Genomic DNA, 22789 nt, shown 5'->3' with positions numbered 1-22789 from the left:
TCCAAAGTGATCACCCTCCTGATCTCACCGATAACGATTTGGTTACACCTCTATATGACTTCGACAATTCGACCTATCATGCCAGAGAAAAAAAGGCGAAGAAGATTGTGATTTGTTGGAAGTAGCCAGGTCATTGAAACAAGAGGAGAAGGTGATTCAACCGCACGAGGAGCGATTCAAGATTGTCACTCCAAGCTCCGCCGAGGTTAGAAAGCAAAAGCTGAGGCCGACAAAGGATGAAAGAGAGAAGGTGTGAATAGACTATCAAGATGCGAGCAGAGCTAATCAGAAAGATGGATTCCCGGTACATCACAATGAGGTATTGGTTGATCATATGGCTCGGGTCTCAGTGTTTATCTTCATGGATGGCTTCTTGGCCAAGACCAGATTGAATTATTTCCAGATAATATGAAGTAAACCAGGTCCATCACACAAGGGGCACCTTCTTGTTCTAAGTTGATGTCGTTCCGTCACGTGAGGCCGGTGCCACGTATCAGAGGTCTACGGTGACTTTGTTTCATGAGATGATTCATCGTGAAAGCAAATGCCATGTTGATGACATGATGGCAAAGTCCCAAGCAGAACAGGGGCATCCGGTAGATTTGAGGCAAGTTGTTTGACCGTTTGAGATAACTCATACTGTTGAGTCTGAAGCAGTGCACTTATGGAGTGTTGCCCATCAAGCTACCGAGGCTTGTTGAGAGCGAATCAGAGGAATCGAGGTCGATCCTGCTAAAAAAAAAAAAAAAAAAAAAAAAAAAAGGGTAAGTTGTAGGAACCTCTGATTCCGATACCTCAGTGAAAGAAATAACTGTTAATCCGGTACTTGATAACCCTCGAGGGGTCTACGAGGTGCGTATTGGGTCAGCATGACTAGTTTGGTCGAAAAGAGTATGCAATTTACCTAAGCAAAAAGTTTATCGACTGTGAAACAATACACTCACTGTTCGAAAAAACTTGATGTACTTCGGCATAGGCTGCTCGCCGACTGAGACGGTGTATGCTGATTCATACCACCTTGTGGATGTCCAAATGGATCTGGTCAGATATGTGATTGAGAAGCTAGTAACAACCCATGGAAAGGTTATCAACCAAGGAAGTGTGAGGTCCCTGATGAGGACGTCTCGAGGTACTCCAATCGAAAGATTGAGAGTGACTGATCCCGGAGGAGGGGTCTGACCCCGAATCCGAACGGATTCCGATGTCTGAGGGGGAAAGAGACGAGGCGAATAAGGTAGTGCTTCCCGGATAACAGTTGGTCGCACCAACAATGGTGGCTGAACATAAAGTCTGTATCCTGGATATTGAACCTTGGGATGTGCATCTACTTGGGGCAGTGACTTTCTCACAGAAATATGGGAAATCAGAGAAGACTGAATGGATAAAGACTCGGAATGACACGTTGAGCCCAGCTGAAGGAAAGGGCTGACAGTTACCTGGCATGGGGCAGTTGTACCCAGTGAACGAAACATGTTGTTAACCAAGAAGTATGACCTCGCGCGTACCACGTGGAAGAATTGATTGAAAAGGATCCTTCCTCCTCAAGACGATTGTGGGGCAAATGGACAAACAGTTATGAGTGTCTCATTCGTGGTCAAGACGGTTTTCCTCTGACAGAACCTTGTTGTTTATGACCACGGACGACGACGATTTTCCATTCCCTGTGAATGCGGACGCAGTTAGAAAATACTTCGTGAAAGAAACCCGCTGGACAAAAAAAAAGAAGAGAATAAAGAGTCCAGGCAAAAAATGGGCATCCCGGCGAACCAAGAAAAAGAGAAAGGTTCGGGCAAAAATTAGGGATATAAAAGAGAAAAAAAAACTGTACACCCGGCAAGTTGAAAACCCAAGGGCGACTTGGGCAAAAAAGGGTATCCCGGTGGACTGAAACCCGAAAGGGCGGTCCAGGCAAAAGAGGGAATGAAACGAACAACTGCGTCCAGCATGATCATTTGTGCTCATGATGACTTGGATAATCTCCGACAGAGACCGATCAGAAGCGTTTTGTTCAGAAGACAGAAGGTGCGGAAAGTCTTGAGGACATATGAGGTGTAACTGAGTTGGAACCCGATGAGATCACAGTTTCACGTTGCCATTAGGATAGATTTTTTTCTTTTATGTGCAATCACCTCTTTCCAGGGTTTGCTTCCCGTGTGTTGCTCAATTGTGAGTCATCTTTTATTCCAATCAGATAAAGCGTGTGTTCGGTCAAATAAGTTTTGTTTTTGTGTCATTACTGTTTTGATTACGAAAACATCTGTTCATTTTGATAAGAATATTTGCCTTTTGAAACATAGAGGTCCCTTCTGATGCATGCTTGTGAGATTGAAATCTGGAAATCTTACTTGGAAGTCTGAGTGACCTAAGTGTTGAAATATCAGAACACCTAGGGCATACCTGGGGCACGTTTTTATCTGACGATCTCTTGTGCAGGTGCTGTTAGACATCTTCATTCACTTGCCAGTTGTAATATGAACCTTTTTGACAAGAGATCCCCTCAGAGTCCAACCAGGGGCAAGGGATAGTTGAACGGTGAAAAGACAGTGAAGGATTACGACGACGGTCCTGGAAAGTTAATCAAGAAGACTCTTCAAAGTCTGATGATTGGAAAGTTTGTATGAATACCAGGAGTTCGATCCCCGTGGAGTACGGACGAGATTGGGAATACAAGATGATGGAGCAGAAAAGTCCAAAAGAGTCTGGGAGTTCTTAAAAGTGGAAAGTCAACACTATGGGTGGATGATGGATACTAGTGTTCGACGAGTCGACCGACATCCCTGTCAAACAAGCTGTATCTCCCCAGAGGATTGAGAGTGTGATCTCCCTGGCAGATTCGAGATCGTTGTCTCCTCAGCAAGCCTGAAGGTTATCACGTCCCCAGCCCAAGCCAGTATTGAAGCCATCAGAGTTATTTCCCCTGCAGAGATACCTATGGACAGTACCTCCTTTCCCCAACAGATCTAAGGATTGCTTCTCCCCAGCAGTCCTGTGATTGCAGATTTCCCCAGTTGAGAATCCCCGTTGAGCGCCTGCCAGTTATTTACCCCGGGAGCACCCCAGTGGAGTTTATCAGTAGACTGTTGGTGTGTTCCCCAACAATTGGTTTTGTGATGCTATCATCTCCAGTGTGGCCGTGAGTGCTTATCCCAAGCAGGTTTGTGGGAATTCATATCCAGTATGATATGACGTGCTATCATCTTCGACAGAGTTGTTACTCTCGCCACTATGGTTGTTCTCTCCACTAGGATTGTTCTCCTCAGCAGAATGGTGTGGTTTTCCTCAGCAAGTTCCCCGAGTGGAGCGGGTCTCATGAAATACATCTCCAGCAGTGATTCTCCTACATATGGATTGGTTGGGTCGTCCCTAGTGAAGTAGCATTTATTTCTCCAGCAGAGTTCATCCTACCAGTGGATTGGACGGGTTTCTGTAATAGACTGATATCTGTATCCCCGGCGGAGTTGTGACTGTTTTCCAAGTCTGAAGTTGTCTTCACAGCGGAGGTTGTGTTGATGGTTTTTCCCCAGCAAGGTTTGTCTTTCCCCATGCAGAATGGAAGTTGACTTGGTTATAGGATCCCCAGCACAGTTCCTGGAGTTCCCCGGTATTGTCTCTGAAGGAGACGTGTGTATCCCCAGCACATTTAGATAAGCATAGCATATTGCATCATTAGTGCATAGCATTTCCATAATCATGGGGCATTGTGTAAAACAAGAAAAAACTCATGCATCAACATAGCAAGCATATTCATTAGCCCTAGGCCGTGGTGACCAGCCGAGATTGGATTGTTGGAAAGAGTTTAGCATCGCGCCATTGGATCGGCTTCAGAATTGGGTTCATCAGCATGGTCGAGAGGTTGGTGTTTTCCGAAAAAGTGACTCCTCAGTCGAGTGGGTATCCCCAGCAGTGTTACTCCCCAATTGTTAGCGTCTTGCCAGCTTGGGTCTTTTTCCTTAAGCAGATATGGGTGTGTCCGATCTCTCCATGTAGAGTCTACCCCTTAAGCAGAAAGTGTCAATCTTTTCCTGCCATTTCCCCACTGAGATACGTCCTCGTGGATGACGGTTGCTTCCGTTCCCTCCCAACACACATTGGGAGGGGTTTTCCCTATTGAGTTCTTTCCTCATTAGGATGAGTCTTGTTTCAGTCTGCCTTTTTGGATCGATCCTAAATTGGCTTCCTGTTGGCTGTCTCCTGTACTTCCCGGGGGCATAAATGAATAGTCGCTCACTAACCGACACTCATTCATCTTATCCTCAGCGGAATTTGTCTGGCCTCTACCACCAAACCGGTAGTTGTAAGTCCTATCTTTGTGGCTTTCTACCTACTAATCGGTAGTTGTAAAATCCCACTTTCACCCCTTGTTGAAGTTAACCGTTTGTGCTCATCCTATCGATGACTGGTTACCTTTCTGTGGTTTTCTGCCTACAAACCGGTAGATGTAATCCCCTCTTTGTGGTATTAATGGTCTTGTCCCCTTTGGATACTTGCTTTGATCAAGCAGTATTGTCCCCAGTGGGTTTTCCCTTCTTTTTGGATACTTGCTCCAAGTTAGCAACTTTATCCTCTTTTGATTGGTCATCTTTTGCATACCTAGTCTGGTACCCGGATGCCTTTATTTTCGGTCGATTATTCATTTAGCAACCTACAACCCGGTTATGGATAATCTTCCATGCGAGTGTATTATCTACGTTTTGACGGCTTTAGATAATATGTCTCACGTTTTTCCGGTATTCAGACCGAAGGAGTTTCCGACGATCAGGTCGATGTACTCATGGCACAAGGCCAATTTTCCGGTATTCAGACCGAAGGAGTTTCCGACGATCAGGTCGATGTACTCATGGCACAAGGCCAATTTTCCGGTATTCAGACCGAAGGAGTTTCCGACGATCAGGTCGATGTACTCATGGCACAAGGCCAATTTTCCGGTATTCAGACCGAAGAAGTATTCTCCTCTCCGTTGGTGTCGATAAACGTCGAGTTTTTCCCGATCATCCGTTGATGATTTGGTTGTGTTCACTCTCCCCAGTAGAGTTTTCTCCTCTCCGTTGGTGTCGATAAACGTCGAGTTTTTCCCGATCATCCGTTGATGATTTGGTTGTGTCCTCCTTCCTAAGTGAAGTATCCTCCTCTCCGTTGGTGTCGATAAACGTCGAGTTTTTCCCGATCATCCGTTGATGATTTGGTTGTGTTCACTCTCCCCAGTAGAGTTTCTTCCTCTCCGTTGGTGTCGATAAACGTCGAGTTTTTCCCGATCATCCGTTGATGATTTGGTTGTGTCCTTCTTCCCTAGTGAAGTATTCCTCCTCTCCGTTGGTGTCGATAAACGTCGAGTTTTTCCTATTTGTCCTATGACGTCTAGTTGTACCCTCCCCATGTGGACTTACCTCTCCGTTGGTTTCGATAAACGTTGAGTTTTTCCCATTCGTCCGTGACGTCTGTTTGTATTTCTCTTTCTCTCCAGTCATCAGTAAATGTCTGGTCATCATTTTTGGTGTCGGTAAACACCATTGTTTCGGTGTCTGTAAACATCGAATTCTTCCCCAGTCATCGGTAAATGTCTGGTCATTTTTTTTGATGTCGGTAAACATCATCTCTCGATGTCGGTAAACATCGAGTCTCTATCCAGCCATCGGTAAATGTCTGGTCATTTTTGATGTCGGTAAACATCATCTTTCGATGTCTGTAAACGTCGAGTATTCCCAGTCATCTGTAAATGTCTGGTCATCATTTTTGGTGTCGGTAAACACCATTGTTTCGGTGTCTGTAAACATCAGATATTTTATCCAGTCATCAGTAAATGTCTGGTCATCATTGTTTGGTGTCGGTAAACACCATTGTTTCGGTGTCTGTAAACATCGAGTATTCACCCCAGTCATCAGTAAATGTCTGGTCATTTTTGGTGTCGGTAAACACCATTGTTTCGGTGTCTGTAAACATCGAGTATTCACCCCAGTCATCAGTAAATGTCTGGTCATTGTTGGTGTCTGTAAACACCATTGCTTCGGTGTCTGTAAACATCGAGTCTCACCCCAGTCATCGGTAAATGTCTGGTCATTTTTTGATGTCGGTAAACATCATCTTTCGATGTCGGTAAACATCGAGTCTTTTCCTCAGTCATCGGTAAATGTCTGATAACCCCCAGCTAGAAATCCCCAGTAGAGTCATCTGTAAATGTCCTATCTGGTCTCCAGTTGCAAATATTTGTATCTCCCCAATAAATTTCTCATCTCCAGTCATCGGTAAATGTCTGGTCATTCTTTTGATGTCGGTAAACATCATCTTTCGATGTCGGTAAACATCGAGTCTCATCCCAGTCATCGGTAAATGTCTGGTCGTTGCTTTGTTTCCTTGATGATGAAATCCAAATCCCCAGAAGTCGTCGGTAAACGTCTTGTCTGGTATCACCACAAAGAGTTTGTTCCTCCCCGAGTGGAGACGCCATCGGTAAATGGCCCAGTTTTCTTCGATATCGGTAAATATCGAATTCCCAGTTGCAGCATGCCATCGGTAAATGGTCTTGCTAGGGTTGACATCGGTAAATGTCGAGTTTCTTTAAAGCCACCATCGGTAAATGGTCTGGCTTCCTTTCTACATCAAATCTGTTTCCCAGCAGCCATCGGTAAATGGTCTGGCTGAAGTTGATATCGGTAAATATCAAGTTCTAACCATCGGTAAATGGTTTCGCTTTTCAAAATCTGTTTCCCAGCAGCCATCGGTAAATGGTCTGGCTGAAGTTGATATCGGTAAATATCAAGTTCTAACCATCGGTAAATGGTTTTGCTTTTCAGAAATCTGTTTCCCAGCAGCCATCGGTAAATGGTCTGGCTGAAGTTGATATCGGTAAATATCAAGTTCTAACCATCGGTAAATGGTTTTGCTTTTCAGAAGTTTGTTTCCCAGCCGCCATCGGTAAATGGTCGTGCCGAAGTTGATATCGGTAAATATCAAGATTCCAGTTTCTAACCATCGGTAAATGGTTTCGCTTTTCTGAAGTTGTCAATTGCAGGCGTCATCGGTAAATGACGTGGTTCTTTTGTATCATATCCAGTACTGTGCAAATTCTACGGTTCTTTGGTATTCAATCCCTGTTTACCCTGAAAGTCTGACAGCCGTTGCTCTCATCCATTCGGGTTCCCAGCTGATTGAATAGGGGCAGCTGTAGCACCTCAAATTTGCACCTATCATCATGCATACATTTTCACATTAGGTCATGGCATATCATGATCCATTGCATAGCATTTGCATTGTCCCTCAGTTGCCTCAAGAGCAAGCAATCAAGAATTAGGTCAAACTAATCTCCTGATCAGTCAACCAAGCAAGCAAAGGAATTTCTCATTGAATCAAGGCCTTGGGGTTTGTCCAACAAGTTCACATGGCTTGGAGGTCTATTTGAAGTATTTTGGTCAAGGGTTGAAGGCTCAGAGGTCATCAGTTCATACACAGACAGTCAAAAACCCTAGAAAGTCAACTGTCAGTCAAAGCAGTGGATGGTGGCCATTATTGTGGAATTTGGGCACCATGGTCAATGATCAAGAGTTCATACAACTTGGGACATCATTTGAAGTCAAGTCCTCAAGGAATTAGGGTTTGGAAGTCATCAGTCAATGAGCAGACAGTCAGAAACCCTAAAAGTCAACTGTTGGTCAACTGTCCATTTAATCAGTGATTGGATGATTGGAATTGGTTTGTGAGAGTTCATTCATGTCCAAATAGTCATCATACATCATGCCAAACACCATCATGGAAGAATTTGAAGCCAGATCAAAAATTTCCCAAAATGGAAACTGGGCCTGTAACTGAAACTTACCAAAAATGGAAAGTTTTGATCCTCAAACCTACATCATGATACAAGCCTCAAATGAATTTTTGCCCAACATGAAAGTTGAAGATCTTGTTCTCCCATTTCCAAAAAGTCCTAGAACTCTCAATTCCCATGTGTGGTTGGCAAGTTATGATCGAATCGATTTCAGAAAATCTTGAACTTCAAAGGGCCATATCTCCCAAACCGTCTGGCCAATTTTGGTGGGGTTTTTTCCTACAAGTCACATTTGATCCCCTCTTTCCAAAAATATAAATTTCATGAGCCAAAACTTCACCAATCAAAATGGCATATTTTGACTTTTCTCATTTAAATGTAAGTTTGACCAAGAGTTGACTTTTTGATTTAAACATTTTTCCAACATTTGGCCAATTGGGACAGCTCATAAATATCATTTTAAGTGTGTTTGCAAGCTCAATTATGCAGTACATGAAGCCATTCTTCAACTTGCTTGAAATTTGGATAAAAGTACAATTACACCATGCCATCCATACTTGCATTTTAGCCATGCCTTGTACTCATCAAAACAGAGTTTTTAGAGGCCATTCTCTGTCATTTAGAGCCTCATTTTGCAGCCAAAAATCAGCAAAAAACCAAGGCCATGCTTGTTTGCTTGGAATTAGGAAGAAAAAGGACAAAATGTAACCAACACATCCCATAAGCCATGCTGTTGCCACAAGACAGCAGGAACTTGATCTTTTTCTGTCAAAAAACAATTCTAAAGGCAGCCATCACAAAAAACCAAATTGACTCATGCTCAAAAAACCACTTTGGCCATTGCAAACAATACAAAGAAACAGTAAATGATACAATCATTTTTCTGTCATGAAAAAGCCAATAGCAACAACTAACCACCTCCAACTGCAGCAAAAAGACCAACTTCCCACTCTCAAAAACACTTGATTTCTTGGCCAAGGTCATTGTTTGCTGTCAAAACACAAGAAGAACAAAACCTGCCTGGCAAAAACTCAAAAATCCAAGAGCTGCATTCAGTTTGTTTTTGCATTTTCTGTCCAAGCATAATGAACCAAAACCTGAGCCATTTTCAGTCATACATTAAAACCTCAGTATAGCAGACCAAACATTTACTCCCTCATTTTTCTCTCAAACCTCACCCTGCTGTGCATTTCAAGGGAACTGTCAAGATAACTTCCAAGAGGAGAGAACCTGGCCATGCCCTGTACCACAGCATAAGCAGCTTCTAAAAAAACTGCATACTGCACTCCTCTCAAAACCTGACCCTGCTATTGGCATTGTAGGGGTTCTGTCCAAAAACACAAAAGCATCAAGCATTACAATACAGAAAAAGGTGACTGACCCTAAAACTGCATGAACTCTTGCTTTGGCATTTCAGAACTTTCCTTTTGTCCAAAGCTCCCAAATAACAAAAACATTGCCTTGCCACCAAGACAATACATCAGGTCATAATTTCCTGCCACAGAATGTAACAGGCCAACCATGGAATGTTCATTCACTCCAAAAGAACCTTGCACTTGACCTTTGGCTATTGGCATTTTAGTATGCCCTGTCCAAACTTCCAATAAACCTAAACCTAGCCATTGCACTTTTCACAACTCTTCTGTCATGTTAAAAATCAACAGCAGCCTGGTTCACTCAACTTAGCATCACTGCCTTGCCAACCTACACAACCAATCTCACACTCTCACAAGACTTCACTCATTCATTCTTAGCACTTCCAAACTTTCAGTCCAAATTCACAAAATGAACTAACCCTGGCCCTGCTTCAAAGAAGAACATCAAAAAAACTGCATTGTTCCTGTCATAAAACCAACAGCAGCACTTCATTTTTTGATGTTGATTCTCAAACCTGCACACACCTTGCTACTTGCATTGCATCTCTAACTCCCAATAGATCCATCCTGCCCTGCTCAACCCAACATTTCCTCACCATTTTCCTGTCCAACTCCAAACATTGCCTTGCCAACCATGGCAGTTTTGATCATCTCTATTTTTCATCACTTCCAAACTTTGCCAACCTAACCTACAAACCACAAACCATTTGGCCAAACAGTAAAAAGGAGCCACACACAAATCCTGCCACACCATGAAGCCACCACCTAGCAACCTTCATTTTCCACACTGTCAAACCCTGCAGCATCACAAAACCAACAAAAACATCCTGAAGGCCATACCCTGCACTGTCACATGAAGCAGTCATACAAGCCAAGCCATGGAAACCAATAGAAAATTGATTCATGCTCACTCATCCAAAAGAACTGCAGTGACCTTGCTTGCTTGGTATTCATCAATTTGCTGTCAAACACCAAAACCTAGCATGGCCCTGCGTTGACACAACTTCCACCCTCATTTTCCTGTCATAAACAGCAGACTAAACATTTGTCCTATCCTTTCTCTCAAGCCTCATTCCTTGCCTTTTTCAAGAAACAGTCAGCACACCTCTAAAAAGGATGAAACCTGGCCTGGCTTGACAACATTCACATCATCTTGAATGAACATTACATAGGCCACTTGACAGCAAGAAAACAACCTCCTTCATTCATTTGTCCAAAACTCACCTTTGGCCATTTCCAACAAACAGTCAAACTTCCAAAACTTACAATGAACCACACTTGAGCTTGGCATTGTATTGTCACCCTCCATTTACCACTTTGGAACCACATTTCTCCACCTGCAAGCACATTTCCAGCACTGTCTTCCACCTTGCATCATCCATGGCAAGATTATGTAAACTCACTCCAAGCCATTGCAAGCAAAGCTAACTACACCATTCATCATCAGGAGGGCTCTAGGGCAAAAGTTTCACTTCAAAACATCAAACAACATCAAGAACACAACTGCCCTTCAAAAATAGGTATGAATTCGACCTCTCTCTTTTGGCAAATTGACATATACTTTGGAAAGGTCTTTCAAGGCTGAGTATCATGATGCTTTCCTTTTTGAAAATGATTGCTTATCCATGAAGATATATGGTTTTGAAGTTTGATTTTAGAATATGTTTTTGCTCGATTTTTGACTTTTGTGTGGTTTTAATGAAAATCAATGGTAGATTCTTGTTTGCCATGGCTTGCTGATCATTTCCATGTATTCAATTCTGATTTTTGGGCAAGATTGTGAAATCATGATTTTTGTACAGTAAACCCTAATCCCAATTTGCCCAGATTTTCCCCATTTTCGTGCTGCCTTGTTTAAACTCCCTCATCCAATCAAAACATTTCGTTTTGTGCCCAAAACGACTGTGTTTGGTTAAGTGAATCATGATATTACAACTTTGCCATTCTTGCTCCATTTATTTCATTTTTATTTCACATTTTATAGCTAATCTTCCAAAATTCATAACTTGCTCATTTTTGATCCAAATTCAATGGGATTTTTTGTGTTGTGTTCATCATGATCTCTACTTTTTTATCATTATTTTTCCAGAATTTTTGGATGAGTGGTTTTTAAATGGTGCTAGGGTTTGTGACATGTGACCAAATTTTGTACACTTTGCCAAATCAATTGTGAAATGATGAGAATGTATCCAATGGCTCCCAAATTTTTTGTGCTTAAACTAGACACATTCATGGTGATTTTGGTGTAGAGTTTGTGAATTTATCATTTGTGGTTTGAGAGTTATGATTTTTTGAATTAGGGTGTGACAATTTGTGTCACACCATTGATGTCCAACTTCATGATTTTCATTGCTATGCTTCTTGACCTCCAAATGGATTGAAATTTTGCATGAGCCTACTCTTGTATGTCTAGTTGACTTGTGAATTTTCTTGGATTTAATTGAACTATTTTCCATTTGTTTGAGATTTTTCTTCCCTGCCTAGACAAATGTTGACTTTGTGTGACACATGTTCCCATTTCATTTGTGAAATTCTCATACTCTATTGGATGGACATGAAATTTTGCATGAGATAACTAGACATCCTCATCTTTGCCATGGTTTTGATCCCACTCATTTATCATACACCATTCTTGACTTATGAGTTTTCTAAGTTGATGCATGTTTGGTTGACTTCCTTAAGCATGTTCAAAATTGCCTTGACTTTCTGATTTTCATTGACTGCCTTCCACTTGTCCAAATGAGATGAAATTTGACATGCTTACCATGCTATGTGTTAGGTTTGATCATGATTTATTTGGTGATTTTTGGAAAATGTTTGGATTGCTTTTGAGTTAAGTCTTGCTGTTGACTTCTATGAGCTTCTGTTTGCCATGTTTTGACCTAAATGGTTCATGAAATGATGATGATGATTGATATGAGTGTGAATCCAATTGGTTGTGTTTCTTGAATGTTTAAACTTGATTTTGATTGGATATCCTTTGCTGTTTTGGTTTTCTCATTCACTTTTGACCCTAGGCTTGCCCTAGTGGTCCTGCTACTCACCTTTGAGTTTGTGATTTCAGGTTGACCATCAAATGGCCATTAAGACCAATTCTTTTGATTGAGCTTACTCGAGTATCATTGTCTAACCTATTTGTTTTGTAGGTGGCTTGGCTCACATGCCCTAAGCCTTGTGCCTTGCACATCCATGTGCCTCTAATGGACTGTGGTTGTCTGTTTCTGTTTGTTTTGTTTGAAGTTGCATACTAACATTTGCTTGACTGTTTCAGGTGCTTTAGTTGCTTAGTCTTTGTGAACTTTTTGCTTTGCTTTGCTTGTATAAGCAATTTGCATTGAGGTACGTCTCTTTTACTTCATGTAGTCTGGAAGACCTGGCCTGTTACCTGGCCAGGCAACTGTCTGAAGTCCTCCTTAAGAGGCAATGTTTGTGGATGTTTAATTTTGTCCTTGCATGGATTCAAAGTCCTCCTAAGTGAAGAGGCAATTGGTGGAAGGTAGGGATATGCAATCTATCCCCCACTATTCAGTGTGTCATCTGCTTTGCTCACACCACTGTGTTGATGCATTTCAGATACAAACCCAAGATCTTGTACAATTGTACAGTTGAGTCAGTTTTAAATGTGTAGAGGGGTTCCCACTTCCTGAACCCACACATTCTTGTCTTAAGCTCTCCCAGGCCAGGGATAAGAGCTGTGAGGTCTCATCCTCACTCCATCCTTTCATCTGCTTCACCTTAGCCCCTCAATGGCAAGGTTAAGAGCACACTCACCCAGTTCCAGAGGTTTGTTTGTCGAGGTTGATATGACCCCTTGACTAAAACCTAACCCTTGTTTGAGCCACTTGTTTGTGTATAGTGTGTGCTATCTGTGCTTGTAGGATTGTTTGACTTACTTCCTGTGCAAGTTAGGATTGTTTGACTTGCTTCCTGTGCAAGTTAGGATTGTTTGACTTGCTTCCTGTGCAAGTTAGGATTAGTTTATACTTGCTTCCTGTGCAAGTTAGGTTTTGCTTGGCTTGCTTCCTGTGCAAGTTAAGTGTGTGTGTGGCTTGCTTCCTGTGTGAGCCATGCTTAGGATAGGTTGGCCCTTGTGCCATTTAGCTAGAAACCTTAACTTAGGGTTGATTTTGCATGACAACATCTAGGCTCGAGTCGTAGTCTCCCTAGAGTTGTGTCTCCCTCTGTTATCTGGTTAGGCTAGAACCTTTATCCCTCTGTAGGGGAACTACATCGCCCTGATCTTCATACCAGATGAAGTATGTAGGCAGGAGATTGAGCTGATCTCTCCGGGCGCCCTTTTTTCTTTTTGTGTGCGTTGTTTGACAGTTGCTAGGCTCGAGTGCCTGACTCCTTAGCAATTTGTTGTCTGTCTGTTTGAGTGTGTGCTTGACAGTTATAGGCTCGAGTCCCCGACTCCCTATTAACTTGTTGTGTTGTTGTGTGCTTGGAAGCCGATGTAAGTCCATCGAGTGGCATTTGGGTTCCAGTGTGCGTGTGTTTTGGTTCGGATGCTGATGTAAGTCCAGTGATTGGCAGTCGGGCTCCACGTTTGCCTTTGCCTGTGTTTGTTTGTGCGCGTGTCAGCCGAGCTACGAATGCTCTGATTCTTCTCTCGTCCGAGAAGATACGTATGCATAGGATGCGATATCCTAGCGAGCATGTGTCTTTCCCCAGTCCGAACTACTTCGACTCTGATGTCTATGCCTGATAGACTAAGTAGGCCCAGGATGCGATATCCTGCCGAGTCAGTTTCAGTCAGTTTCTCTTGTCTCTTTCAGCCAGTGTGTGTGAGTTTGAGCAGTGTTTAGCAACCAATTTTCCTTCCTTTTGTGCGTGGATCCCGTAGAGTACTACGGATGCGTAGGGGTGCTAATACCTTCCCTTCGCATAACCGACTCCCGAACCCATTCTCTTTGGTCGCGAGACCATGTTCTTTCCTAGGTTTACTTCGAGCGTTTCCTTTCCCTCTTTTGGGATAAATAACGCACGGTGGCGGCTCTGTTGTTTCATTCTTTTCCCGCCGGTTTTTCGCGTGATGCGACAACTACCACTGTCCATACCCATGTGTAAGACCTCAATTTTGACCATAAGATCCCTCATGCAATTTCATCATATGCATTAGCATTGGGATCATACCTTGGCATCCTCCTTACCCCTCTCTCATTGGGTTTATTTTGGGAGAGATCACCAAGCACTATGTGATTGTATCATACTTGTGTATTATCATTTTACTAACCAAAATACCAAAAATATGTCTTTTGCATTTGCCTAACACTTTTGTAGGTAAGGCATGATTCCATTGATTTATCAAGTTCTTATCTAGGGTTTGAGACCCTCATGGCAAAGAGCACAATCATGGATTGACCCACAAATGGTTAGAAGCATCATATATGAGTCCCAAGGATCTCTACAAGTCATATTGATCAAGTTTTCTTCAAGAGTATGGAGGTGATTTGCCTTGGAAACCCTAGTTTGACTAGGTAACTTGAGTAACTTCTCCAATAAGCTATCTCACCAATTGATCATATTTCTCAAGGGACACTTTAAAATTCATAATATTATGCATATATGATCTACCATGAGCCAAGAAAGTCAAAATAACTGAAGGTTAGCAAGTTGGTTGATGGTGGTTGACCGGATGAATTCATCTGATCAAAACTGGGTCTCCCTAGACCTTATGTCCTACACTTTTCACCATATGAAAATGATTCCAAGAGAAAAGTTACTCTAAATGACATTCAAAACAACTTTCATGTTGATACCTAGAGCTATTTTGACTTGTAAAATCATTTTCTATGTTAAAACATTATAGTTCATTTTGTCTAAACCCTAATTTTAAAGTCAACTTCCCAAGGACATAACTTGCTCAATCTTTATACGATGAAATATTTCCAAGTTGAATTATCAAATTGAAGATGTCTACTTCAACTTTTATGTTTGGAGTGAGAGCTAATTCAACTTTTATTAGCATGTGATATGAGGATACATTATATGTGGATGCAAAACTCTACCATTAAAAATCCAAATGACATGAAATTTGTGACCATTTTGAAGGTCTTTGAAATATATACAACTTTGATGAAGACACTTTGCTCGTTTGAAGCTCACATAAAAAGTTAAGCAAGATGGAATATTGAGATATATGGCTTGACACTTAGAAAAAATTTCAACATGTTGAAAATTCCAAACTTCCACCTCAAAATTCACCATGATCCAAGTTCCAAATGGAAACTTGTTCAACATAAAACTTGTTCCCCTTGAACTAAGCTTTCCAAAGAACCCAAGTTTTTGCATTTTGGATGAAGTTTGATAGGTATGCGCATGGCTTTAACAGAGCTGCATCATTGGAGAAAATCAAATGTCCAGAACTCCACATATCATTGTCTTGCCACTCAAGCCTCATTTGAACTTCAGAACAGTTGGATATGGATTAAAATGGATTGCTTCATGGGCTTGTACACGCCCATGCAAGCTTGTGCATCACATTGCCAAATTTAGCAATTTTTCAAGTGTGCAATTATCAATCCCAAATTATATAAATACAAGGCCTCTGAGCTCAATTCAAACACACCTTGCGCGCCAGCTTTGTACCCCAATTGAAACCCTCACATTTCAAAGGAAAACCTGAGAATTTTCAACTTGAAAATTGAGTTTGAATATCACTGTTTGGAGATTCAAGAACTCAAGGTTGAAGCAAGCAACATCAAGTTCTGCACAACATTGAAGGTAATTTTCAGAAAAATTCATCTCTTCGATTCTCACTCAATTCTCATTGATTCTCTTGGATCTTTTGTTGTCTGAAGTCCTACCAATGTAGGCAAGAAGATTGAGTTGCTTATAGGTCAAATCGAAGCAACTCAGTTGACACACCTCAAAATTCAACTCGCCATATCTTTTTATATATTCGAAGTTAGTTGAAATTGAGGTCAGATTCGTGCTCTATGCCATTTTTTCTTTCAGATCATGTCCCCCTTTTTCATTTTCTTGATGGTGATAAGTGAATCAATCCGATGGACCTCGCCTGAGAAGGTGACCGGAGGTCCAACCTCGGTGGTGTGTTGGACAGGTTCTGAGCCATTGATCTGATTTGGAATGTTTTAATCTCACGCGTTAGTTTTTATTACCATCACTGCAGCGCTTTGAATTAGGTCTATTGTGGAACATGCGTTTGTGTCCACTTGATCTTCCACCTCAATTAATGAGGGAGATCAAGTGGCTCACGTTTTTGTGATTTTTTGATTTTTGTTTTAATTTATTTGATTTTCACTAATTCATATTAATTTTAATATTGATCCAAAAAATATGAGAGTTTCACCAAAAAAATTCAAATAAGTTCCTCTTTCATATTATGAATTAAACATATTTTTTGGATCATTATTAATATTTTTCATGATTTAATTGATTTTGTGTTTATTTTTAATTATTTAAAAATACTTTTAAGTCTTTAAAAATTCTGAAATTTTTTCTCCAAGGTCCTTTGACCTTGTTTGACCTATGATAAATCTCATGGCCATTTCTTTGGTATTTTGATGAGGTTTTAGGAATTTGGTAAACCATATTTAACTTAAACGCTTTATTTTAGTATTTCTTAATTTGAATAAATTCCAAATAATTGTGTTGACCTCTTGTGGTGGTTTGTGTAAGTTTGACTTGTGTTGTTGGCCCTTGGTCAAGGTTGATTTGACTTTGCTAGGTTAATATCATTGGATATAGGGGATTGATAGAATGTACATTCTATCTCCCAAAATGAATAAATGATATTAGTTTGGTAAAATTCCTCCTTTGATCAATTTGAGTTATGATCCATTCCCCTCCCTCTTCATCTAATTCCCCTTCTTTATGCATTCATCTCATTTGGCCTATGATATCTCTAGTCCTAAGGCTAGTTGATTGCAAAATCAACATAAGTATGGATGAGATTAGGCCATCTCTTTTGCATGTTCTTTTTTGTGTGTGGTATGTTTCATGAGCATAGTCATTTATACTATGTCTCTAACATGCATTAACACCAAAATTCTATTGCCCGACCTCAAATAGTTATGACTTCTACATCAGTCCAATTAGGATTGCTTAATATAGCGCTAAGTTTTTGACACAAAAAGGCATAGCATTATAGTTAGTGAGATTGTAAGTCTCCCGTCTTTCATGGTATTGTGTGGAAATTGGCCTTTTTTCCTTCCTTTGGAAGATGTCTTGGCTCAAGGATCCATGCTTGTGATAAGTGGGTTGAGTGTTCTCCAAAGAATGACTTAAAATGAAAAGAAAAAGCAAAATAATACTAACTTCTAACTCATTAACAACTAACATTTAATTTCAAGTCCTTTATTTTAATTTACTTTAATTTTTGAGTTCTATACATTTGCCATTATTCATACCATTCTAATTATTTATGTTAGTGCAATTTTCACTTTGTCCATTTGGACCATATTGTGTGATATATCTTGTTTGTGTATATTTTGTTTGTTTGTGTGGTCTTTGACCATTAATGTACATAATAAGAACAAAAACCCTAAAAAACTTTTGTGTGGATTGTTGACTTGATCTTGGACAAATTGGACTTAGAATCTAGGCAACCTCCCTATGCTAAAGGACTTGGCCAATGCCAACATTTGTGTAACCCAGTGCTTGAAATTTGAAACTTCATCTGATACATCTTTGAAGATCCCTTTGAGTTCATCCGCAACATTTTGACCCTGTGGCTTGTGGAATTCATCTGCTACATAGGCCAATTTGAAGAAGATTATGGAGTGGCTAAAGCTTGGATGGGGCTTTCTTTATTTGATGCCTTGCTCTTCAAGTTAATATTACATGCATTGTTTGTTGCTTGATTCTAATATCCAAGGGAATTTGGGGTTTCTATAAGACATTCTTGTCTGTTGGGTTGCTACCCATCGGTCAGATCTTTTCAACTCTTGACTTTTAACTTTGTGCTTAGGACTAGTCCCTTCATCTCCTCCCCATTTATTTAATTTCAAAATCTCTCCCTCCTTTCAAAAACTTCTTCGTTTGAACTTGTTGTTTTCTAAACTTTGACCACTTTGCAAACTAGAAACTTTGGCCTTATGCCATTGCTTTTTCAAACTTCTTTTCTTAATCAAACTTGTAAATAAAGTTAATTATACTAGACCTAAACTTTCAAAAAGCCAAAAAGAACTAACTCATTCAAACCATTTTTAGGCCTTTGTGCCTTTCAAACTTAATTTTTGTTAAAAGCAATACAACCACTTTGAAATTTGTATCACGAACTACGAGGTTTTGATCCCTCATTTTTTTGTTGGTAGGTAGGCACAAGTCCGAAGGTCTTGTCAAACACAAAAATATGATAAATGAATTCTCTTCTCATCCCCTCACTCTATTTGTTTGTAAACATCACTTTGTACAAAATACATATGCACACAAAAAAGGGCTCCCTAGGAGTACCTAGGACACTTTGAGTGATAACACCTTCCCTCTGTGTAACCAACACCCTTACCTGTAATCTCTGGCATTTTATTAGTTTTGATTTGAAAACTTCTTATTTTTGAGTTTTGTTTGTACTTTTCCCTTTTCCCTTAGAAACAATAAAAGCGTTGTGGTGACTCTTGTTATTTGATGTCTTGCTTATCCATAGCTTGATGATCCTGAATTTACCGCTACATAAATTAAGTGGCGACTCTGCTGGGAAGTTGTCTCAAGTGGGTTTATCCTACTTTTTTGTGTGTATATAATTGTATATATGTGATGTATGTATATTTGTTTGTGTGATATAATCTGCTTGTTGTGCTTGGTGATCTCTGAGTGGTGAGATAAGTTCTAACCCGAACTTGAGTGCAATTAAGATAGGAGGATGGTATAGTCATGTTCGACTTGTGTGGAGTAGTCCTTAACAAGTTGCCTTGAGACCCATCTGCTCAGTGGAGACTCTTTTGGATTTGGAAATGTCACACAAGTATTTGTGGTTAGGCATTACTATCTCTAATTTGGGTCCGAGAAGCTGAGGACCATAGAAAATTTACCCCCTCTTGGCCTATTTAGGAAACTGTAAAAGTGTAGACTTGATAACAGTTGTCACGCGATACTACACTCAGACGAGTTTCTCTTGAGAATATTATGGGTCGATGAGTCAGTCATCTTAACCTGTAATATCCAATAGATGGAATTAAGACTCTGGGAACTTGTTTAGAACATGATCCATAGGTTTTTATCCTTAGTTCACTCCTTTGGGATGGTTCTTACCCAGACTCCATGCTCGTGACTTACAACAAACCCTTGATTCTTGGTTGATCCAATCAAGTCTTGTCAATATCAATGGAACTTGGGTGTTGATAAGGTGTAAACCATAATCCACCAAAATGGATGATTGATCTTGACAATGACTTGATTCATCCCTTGACCTTTGTTTGCTTGCCTTGTGTGTGATCCCTTATTTGTGATTGTTGCATTCATGCATTGATGCGCATCATAACATTCATCACACGAAAATTTCACGGAACTGAGGTATTATTTGCAAATATTTTCAGACCATGGATTGTGGACGAAGGAACACTAAGAAGTACAGTTTCAGATGTCCTGACTTGAAAGAGTTAAGGCTTCTAGCATCTTTTATATTAGATCCCTTGGACTTTAAACAACGTCATGGGAAGCTTCTATCTATCTTGTCTACCAATGTGGTTGAAGGACTTCTGAGTGTGCTAGTGCAGTTCTATGATCCTCTCTACCATTGCTTCACTTTCCAAAATTATCAGCTTGTGCATACATTGGAGGAGTATGCCCATCTCTTGGGGATACCCATTTCTAGTAGAGTGCCTTTTAATGGATTGGAAGAGATTCCCATATCTCATCTTATTGCTGAAGCTCTTCACTTGAAGAAGTCTGAGATAGAGGCTCATTGGGCGAAGAAAGGAGGATTGTTTGGGTTGCCATCTGATTTCCCCATCAAGGAAGCTACTGCTTTTTCTCTAGCCGGTAGTATGGACTATTTGAAGTTATCTTTGTGTTGCTCATTTATGGATTAGCTTTGTTCCCTAACATTGACGGTTTTTTGATGTTAACGCCATTAGACTTTTCTTGATTGGGAATCCTGTGCCTACTTTGTTGGGTGATATGTACTTCTCTTTGCATCTAAGGAATTCTAAAGGTGGTGGAACGATTGTCTGTTGCATTCCTCTTCTGTACAAGTGTTTTATTTCGCACTTGCCTCGAACACTTGCTTTTCTGGAGAACAAACAATGTCTATGGTGGTCTCAGAGACTTATGTCTCTCACTAATGATGATATAGTTTGGTATGATCCTTCTTTGAGCAGTTTGGAGATTATTGATAGTTGTGGTGAATTCTCTAATGTGCCTCTCATTGGCACACAAGGAGGAATTAACTACAACCCTGCTTTGGCTCGTCGTTAACTTGGGTTCCCCTTAAGAAACAAACCTATTAACACTTTGTTAGAACGTCTTTTCTATCAAGAGGGTAAAGATCCCCAACATTTGAAGTATAAGATTGTGCATGCTTGGCATAATGTGCATAGGAAAGGAAGATCTGAGCTTGGTCCGCGCAATTGTGTAGCTGTGGAAGCTTACACTCTTTGGGTAAAGAAGAGAGCTTTGGAGTTGAAGATGCCTTATCCTTGTGAAAGACCTATGTCTATGGTTGTGGTTGAGCCATTAACTCTCCCTAACCAAGATGTAGAGGAGTTGGAAGACGCATTCACCATGAGGAAGCAAGAGAAGGATATGTGGGCAGACCGTTTCCATGCTTTGAGCAAGGAGCATGAAGAGTTGTAGTTGGAGTCTAAGGACAAAGATGAACTTATTGAGCTACTTGAAGACCAAGTGACTAAGAGACAGAGAGAGCCAGGGGTTTCACCTTCTAGCATGCCTTAGCCATCCATTGCCTGTAAGAAGATTGTTGATCAGCTTTTCCTCAAGAAGACTCAGATGAAGGCTTCTTTCGAGACCGAGATTCGATGCATTCGGAGGAAGTACGTGTCGTCAGCTAGATCTTCTGACATTGTCGTTAGGGATCCTTAAGATGACTAGTCTACTTTTCTCTTGTATTTTTATTTGGTTTCTGAAGTTGTACTCAGTGTAATCCTTCCAATTATATAAATAAAAAGAGATTTTTGGTCATATCGAATTGTTGCAATTATTGTTAAATATATATATTTGCAAATGATATAGTAAGTTCCTTGAAAATAAAAATAAATGAACAAGCATTACATTTCATGCATCATTTGCAGAAGCAGGTTTCTCTTTAGCCAGATGTCTCATTCGTGTTCTTCTGTGCTTCAGCCAAGCTGACTCATCGGTGCAACACCCGCGCCAATCATCTGAGAATCATGGAACACTTGGAGCAAGAGAATAGAGAGTTGAAGGACGAGATCGCTCGAATAATTGCCATGATGGAGTCAGTATTAGCTGCTCAAAGTAAATCTTCTCCAACACCCGCAACTCCTTCTCCTCAGAGGACTGTTAGTTCGGAGGTGGCTACCTCTACCATGCCTGCTGCTGCTGCTCACTTTGCGTCTGCCATGTCTACCGGATTCCAATGGGGAATGCCGCCGAACTTCATGCTTGAAGGTTTTGCGCCTACCTTTGCTTCCATGTCGGCATCTAGCCCGATCATGTCTGTGCCACCTCCTGTTGTGCACACCTTGCCTCGTGTAGAGGATACCATTTATCATCCCGAGCCATCTGAGGGCCCGGATGTTTACGAGAAAATGGACGAAATGAAAGATTAGTTTCTTGAGTTGCGCAAGGAATTGAAGACATTGAGAGAGAAGGATTTGTTTGGAAAAAGTGTTGTTGAGTTATGTCTGGTGCCGAATGTGAAGATTCTGGTGAAATTCAAAGTGCCTGACATTGAAAAATACAGAGGGAACACATGTCCGCTCAATCATATGGTGATGTATGCCCGCAAGATGTCTGCCCAAACTGACAATGATCAACTATTAATCCATTATTTCCAAGACAATTTGATTGGTGCTGCGCTCCACTGGTATATGAGGTTGGACAGTGCAAGCATTCACACTTTCAACGACTTAGGGGAAGCTTTTGTCAAACTGTATAAGTACAACATGGATATGGCTCCTGATAGAGACCAGTTAAGGTCTATGTCTCAGAAGGACAAAGAGACATTCAAAGAGTACGCGCAAAGATGGAGAGAATTGGCTGCTTAGATCACTCCTCCCTTGGAGGAGAAGGAGATGACAAAGATCTTTTTGAAGACCCTGAGTTCATTTTATTATGAACGTATGATTGCTAGTGCCCCAAGTGAATTTACCGAAATGGTAAATATGGGGACGAGGCTTGAGGAAGGTGTCCAAGAGGGACGTTTGTCAAAAGATGAAGCATCGTCAAGTAAGAGGTATGACAATAGCTTTGGGAAGAAGAAGGAAAACGAAACTAATGCAATAACCAGTGGGAGGCAGAGGAGGCCTCAGATCAGAAGAAATCAACAACCCTGTCAACATCACCATCAAGTATCTTCAGTCATTCCAGTATTTTCCAATAATCAATCAGTACCAATTCAACAACAACAACGTCAACTGCAACAACCGCAACAATAAACAAACACCTACAACAACAACAATACCAACAACAATCATCATAAATAAAGTTTTGAGAGGAAGAAGGTCTCTTTCGACCCAATTTCTATGTCTTATGCTGAACTGTATCCGTCTTT

This window comes from Lathyrus oleraceus, chromosome 7, assembly GCF_024323335.1.
Source record: "Lathyrus oleraceus cultivar Zhongwan6 chromosome 7, CAAS_Psat_ZW6_1.0, whole genome shotgun sequence".
NCBI lineage: Eukaryota > Viridiplantae > Streptophyta > Magnoliopsida > Fabales > Fabaceae > Lathyrus > Lathyrus oleraceus.
Note: the sequence above shows the minus strand (reverse complement) of the source record.